The sequence below is a fragment of the Bos mutus genome, chromosome 10 (assembly GCF_027580195.1).
Source record: "Bos mutus isolate GX-2022 chromosome 10, NWIPB_WYAK_1.1, whole genome shotgun sequence".
Lineage (NCBI taxonomy): Eukaryota > Metazoa > Chordata > Mammalia > Artiodactyla > Bovidae > Bos > Bos mutus.
This window is the reverse complement of record NC_091626.1, coordinates 37,876,776-37,883,568: the sequence shown is the minus strand read 5'-3', so window position 1 is coordinate 37,883,568 and position 6,793 is coordinate 37,876,776. Positions and strand designations below refer to the sequence as shown.

General features: G+C 41.5%; 1 pseudogene; it reads left to right on the top strand.

Moving 5' to 3' along the window:
* Window positions 1-6,413: 6,413 nt before the first annotated feature.
* LOC138989597 (U6 spliceosomal RNA) lies at window positions 6,414-6,511 on the top strand (annotated as a pseudogene).
* Window positions 6,512-6,793: the final 282 nt, after the last annotated feature.

The window sequence follows — 6,793 nt, the reverse complement described above, 5'->3', positions numbered from 1 at the left end:
CTGGATACTGAGTTGAGTCTGAGAAGCTGCCTACCCAGGAAGGTTTTTCAGATCCACTCTGTAGCCATTTCCTGAGGTCTTGTGCCTCTCAGGGAGTTGTTAGGCATCCAGACTTGGTTCCCTTCTGCTTCCTATAAAACCTCTGCCCTTCTCAGGCCACTGGGAATCTCTCCTTGAAGCCTTTTCGATATTCCCATTTTTCTTCCTGTTCTCAGTACTGTCTCTTTGGTATGTATAGTCCTTTAATAAGATTGGAAGAGCCATTGCCTTCAAGCATCTTTGCCTTCGGCCCTGCAAAAATTGCTAAGGCAAGGAAATACGAAAGGCTATATGTTACGAATGGTGGGCAGGGGACAGAAAAGAAAATTCTAATCAATAGGTGAAAAATTCATGCCGCCACACTTGTCAATATTAATAATAAAAGCTCTTCACATTATATACAGCTTGGTTCTTTGCAAAGTGTTTTCACAAACAGTCTCTCGTTTCAGCCTGACAATATTATTAATATAAGGGAAGCAGGCAATGCAAGCCCTTGGGAAGGCTTGCTTTGTGACATTTGCTTGTCACCATGGTGTAAATGCTCACACCATGGCCAGTTCCAAACTACCAATGACTTAACAATCTGAATTTCTAGATATTTAACTTGGGAGTCACTTTGGGAGTCAGGACATAGATAATCATCTTAATTTAAAGGTGAGCAAAGCAAAGCTCAGAAAATCTGTCCAAGTCACAGAGATAATAAGGAACAAAGCTAGGAACTTGAACTCATTTCTGCTATTCTGTGCCCTTTTCTTGAATCAAGTCCATCCTTCTGGTATAGTAATAGTAAAAAAAAAATCCTGAATATATTTGCCACCAATGAAAAATACCTAAAAAAAATTCCCTTCACATGTCTACTTGATAATCAGTCTTATTTCTCTCCTCCATCTGCTTTAAGGAAAGATTCTCTCAGTGTGCAGAATCCTTACCCTCCCCATTCATCTGGGACCACACTCCACCAGTTAATTCCTCTGTCTTACATCTCTGAATCATGACTCTTCCTCCCTCATCTGCATCTCCATTCACAATGTCTCTAATCCAAGACTGATTCCCTTCCTTTGACTTGTTCACCATCTATTTCTGATGATCATGCTTCTTGACAAAGTCAGGTTTATTCCAACATTTCCACCCGTACGTTAGGTCACTGTTTTTTGACGTGTCCTCCCAAACACCCCAGATCTCCCCTCTCAAAGGTCATCTGTGCCCTTCTCATGTCCAAGTTCGGGCTTTATATCCGTCCTCCTCTGGTTTATTCTTCCTTTGGCACTTGATGTGCTAATGATATCCTTCTCAAAACGCGTTTCTCATTTGGTTTTCCTTCTCGGTCAGGCTCCACAATTTTTCATCACGTCTTTGTGCATGGTCTTCCTCTTAGAAAAGGGAGCCTCATGAGTATCTAGACAGAGCCTGGGGTTCATGCTTCATTATTCAGTCATTGACTCCAGCACCCTCTCTCTTCTGTTTCTCTCTACCTTTTACATCCAACCTGACACTTGGCAGAGGAGCCTGGCTGCTTTTGGAACACCATCATATTCATTTCACTTTATCTGCCCCATGACTCTGTGAAGATGCAACACCCACTAGGCAGGTGTACCCATATATTATATGAAAGGAAAACATCAAACTAGCCTGTGTTTCCAGGAGAAGTCCAGAACAAGTAGACCTGATGGAACTGGCACGTCAGCTCACCGCCTAAGTCTCATGGTTCCTGACTTTACTATTCTCACAAAATTCTCTTGGATCCTTTAGATCACCAGAGTTTGGTCTGTTGGAGAGAATATAGGCTTTGAGGAAGGTCTGGGCTTGAATTCGGGTTCTGTCACTCACTAGCATCATGGCTTTGGGCACGCCCTGTAACCCTTCTGAGTCTGTGTCGTCATCCGAAGAAGCTAAGACCCTGTTTGTGAGGAGGCTGCGGGCTGTGAGATAAAGTATGAAAAGTGACAGCATGGCGGTCACTGAACAAATGGCAGGTCATTATCACTAACTAGGTTTGTGTTTGATGGCTCCCCACAGGCTCTAGTTCTCAATCCTAACCGATTTGGATAACCCCGCTCCTGGCTTGATCTGGAGCACCCGTCCACAGATGGTATTCCTGTCCAGACCCTGACCTTTGACTCTTTGAACTCTACTTTATTCCCAAATTGAAGACATATAGGAAAGGAGTTTCACTCTATTTTAGCCCAGCTAGCTTTGCCAATCTCCCAGGTCCTCTTTTGCCTGATTTATGACCTAGTAGGGCCACAGTTTGGTTTGGAATTTCTAAATAATTTAATGTAAACTGGAATGCTTTTTAGGTAAAGTTTAATATACATGCAGGTCTAAGTTGGTTTGCTATTTCTTTTATTGTCTTTTGAGATCTGTGAGCAATGGTCACTTCTTGGTTTGCAAAGAAATGCCTATCTCTTTTGAGTTCCAAACCAGTGAGTTTCTGGAAGTCAATTATGTTTAGCCCAGAGGATACTTTTGTATTGTTTTGTTTAAGAACACGTTTCCCTATGCTGAGTACTAAAAAGATACTATCTCAGTAATTTCTGTTGGGAGGTGAATCAGCAAATATAGAATTCCTTTCCTTAATATGATACCATCTGTAGTTTTCTTCAGCAGGTGGCCCAGTGGTAACACATTCGCCTGCAGTGCAGGAGACACAAGAGACTCAGGTTCGATCTCGGGCTTGGGAAGATCCCCTGGAGAAGGAAATGGCAACCCACTCCAGTAGTTTTGTTTGTTCATTTGTTTATTCCTGTACCTTACTTAGGACTACAAAAGTTGTGAAGATGCTTAAATCAGATAATTATGTATTTCTGAAAGGACTGAAGAGATTAAAAATCTTTTATTAACAAATTATTAAAGAATGATATATTTTCAAATTCAAGCAGTATAGAATCCATAAGATATAACACTATTAACATCACCTTTAGAGGATTTTTTGCATGTGTACTAACAAACACATGTCTGAAAAATATATATGTTTATATGCATTCTTGTGTGTGTATTCACATAAGGCTCTGCAATTTGCTTTTCTCAATTACAGTGGACTCTTAGAATTTCTGTTTCAGTAAATAAAATTTTGGCTTCTTTATTTTTAATCATATGCATAATACTGTCACTAAACAGAGGTGCAATTTCAAATCAACTCATTCATTCTCATTCCTTACAACCACAGAACTTTTGGTTCTAATAGGATTTCACTGAATAGTACCTAATTATTTAAATAGACAGCTCTTCCTGTCTGATAATTCATGAATAAATAATTCATTAGTAACTGAGGACGACCACAAACTTATATTTCTATGAAAGAAGAGGCTTATTGAATTAGGAGGATTTGTATACCTAAGCAGAAATGGCAAGGCATATCGGAGAAGACATTGCACTAGAGGCCGAAGATCTGGATTCTAGTTGCGATTCTTTTGTGTTGAACAAGGCACCAATATCACTGGGCCTCAGCAGTGTCAGTAAGTGAGGATATTAATGTCTACCTGCTTAACTCATAAGGTTCTTGTGAGGGTGTCATAAAATATACGCAAGCACCTTGAAAACTATCATTTTTTGCTATTTTGTTATTTAATGATTTCAGTGAGTTTGAGCAATTGAGAGTAAGTTGATAGTTGACACTAATGTTGAGATCTCTAATTATAACATGTCTCAGAGATTGGCCACAAATTCTGTGTGATATCTTCCATTGAGAGGAGATGTCTAATTCTTCCCAGCTTGGGTTCCAAACTCATGAATGAAGGAGCCATCTTGGGTATTCCAGCATTAGCAGACATGACGTGGTGAAGAGCCATCTTAGATACTGTAATACATATACAGACAAAGTACTTATGCTCAATATATACAAAGAATTCTTATAACTCAGTGGTAATAAAACAAAGGGCCAAATTTCTCTCTGCCAGCCCCCTTGAGACGAGGGTGCAGACATTTTGTCGCTTGGCAATCAGATGCACTTTCTCAAGTCCTTCAGTCCTGAGCTGGTGATGTGAACATACAGAACCATTTAAGGTCACGCCGGTGGCACTGAGTCTAGCGGCTGGTGACAGAGGCTGCAGGGACAGCAGGGTGTCCTCAGAATCTGTCCCGTTGATGACGTGGCTTTGACTTTGTGTCCTGCTGGCCAGCTGGAGTTCTGGCCATTTTCCCAGACTGATTCTCCAGCCTTCTAGTCCTGTGAGTCACCTGCTATGTTTCCAATAAGTTCCTTTTTCTAAGCCCAGTTGCTATGGTTTCCGACAAAGAGCTCTCACTAATTTGACAGAAAAACCTTCTTGGGATATCAGTGAGAGAAGGCCATGTGTGCAACTTCCTTCCCAACTCAGCAATCTGTTTTTTTTTATAGGACGTTTATCATTCTTTTCGTGTTATCTAACCAAAGGACTAGAAACCAAAAGTGTCTGTAAGTATAAGCCTGTCTATAGGGATGTTTGCCATTTAGTATTGTTGAGTTTTTCTCACCTTGGAAAATTAAAAGAGAAGTCATTCTAACATTTTTGGTATTCAAGTAGAAAGTATATTATGTCTTGCTGCTACTGCTGATGCTAAGTCACTTCAGTTGTGTCCAACTCTGTGCGACCCCAGAGACGACAGCCCACCAGGCTCCCCCGTCCCTGGGATTCTCCAGGCAAGAACACTGGAGTGGGTTGCCATTTCCTTCTCCAATGCATGAAAGTGAAAAGTGAAAGTGAAGTCACTCAGTCGTGTCCGACTCCTAGTGACGCCACGGACTGCAGCCTACCAGGCTCCTCTGTCCATGGGATTTTCCAGGCAAGAGACCTGGAGTGGGTTGCCATTGCCTTCTCTGATATTATGTCTTAGAATGTTTTAAAAAAAAATACATTGTTTTGGTCAAATCCATCTTGTCAGAAGAGTGTCTTGCTTTATTAATTTTTCCCATGTTCCCAGAATAAGAGACAGCAATCGAACATCAGTTCAAGGCCCCTTACAACTCTGAATGAATTTTAAGAAGAAAAAATTTCAATGAGGGAAAGCTTCCTGCTCTAAAGGTGAAGTCTCAGAGAAGAGGAAGGAGTAAGAAGTCAGAAGAGAGGGCCACAACAGGAGTGGAGAGAAGATGGAGACAATAAAAAGACATGAACTCTGAGCACAGACCCAGGATGCCTCTGTTACCATTGTGTTCATACTCTTTAGATGGTGCCCTGAGACTCAGCTCTACTGCTCCAAACTGCCCAGGAACAGGTGAGAGGCAGGTGGTCAACTCAGTCATGGTCCAAGAGCCCTCACTGAGATGCTCTCTCCAAGAAGAAGGAGTACTGAGGCCACAGAGGCTCCAGTCTCAGCCCAGAGGTGAGGGTGCAGTGAATGGGCACAGGCTACCACTCCCCTTGCATATAACACCCAAACCAAGTTGGCCACTTACCTTCTCACTAATAAAGACCATTATGTCATGTTTTCACACATGCATGCTCAGTTGTGTCTCTTTTGCGACCTCATGGACTGGAACCAGCTGCCATTTTCTCCTCCAGGGGATCTTCCTGACCCAGGGTTTGAATCTGGGTCTCATGCATCTCTTGCATTGGCAGGCAGATTCTTTACCACTAAGCCACTTAGAATGTCGTGTTTGGTTTAGTTGCTAAGTTGTGTCCAAATCATTGCAACCCCATGGACTATAGCCCACCAAGCATGTCATGTTTAATATATATTAAAAGACATTGGAACATATACATAAGTGATGAAACACAGTAATAAAATGGAGACCCTCCATCCCACTACCCAAATTAAGAACTAGAATGTGTGTGTGTGTGTGTTAGTTGCTCAGTCATGTCCGACTCTTTGCAACCCCATGGACTTTGGCCCCCCAGGTTTCTCTGTCCTTGGAATTCTCCAGGCAAGAATACTGGAGTGAATTGCTATTCCCTTCCCGACCCAGGGGTCGAACCCTGATCTCCTGCATCACAGGCAGATTCTTTACCATTTGAACTACAGGGAAGTCAAGAACTAGAACTAAAACTACAAGGAAGTCAAGAACTAGAATAGCCAGTATTAATATTAAATTTGCCCTTTCTTTTTAAAATTCCTAATATGGAGTGCTTAATTCTATCAAAACACATATGTAGACTTGGGTGAACTGAAATAGACTAATACTGGATAATATTGGAGTAGGTTGCCACTTCCTACTCCAGGGAATCTTCCTGACTCAGGGATCGAACCTGCGTCCCTTGAATCTCCTGCATTGGCATGTGGATTGTTTACCACTAGTGCCACCTGGAAAGCCCTAAGAGTGGTTATTCAGTCTTTAATTACATATTCCTAGTTATGCTGTTATTGAACAGCCCCCTTTTAGAAGAGTCTTCCTTATATTGAACGGGAGTCTGTGTCCCATGACTTCCACCCATTATTCTTAGCTTTACCATTGGGAGGCACTGTGGTTAAGAGTGCAGATTCCAAGATACAGAGAGGATTAGCATGGCCCCTGTGTAAGGATGACACGCAAATTCATGAAGCATTCCATATTTTATTAAGAAAAAAAAAAGAGTGCAAATTTCAGAATTGACTAGATCTAAGTTCAAAGCTCAGTCACTTGCTGATTATGTGATCTTGGCAAGTTACTTAGCTTCTTTGTAACTCAGTTTCATCTTCTGTAAAGTGGGACTAATAATACTATCCATTTTATAAGACAAGCTGGACCAGACCATAAATGATGGCCTGGGTTTGAGGACTGTTGAGGTTTGCTTTGAATTACTGTAGCTTCTGTGTATTATCTGATCATTTCGGAATTACAGTACACTGTTGTTCACAA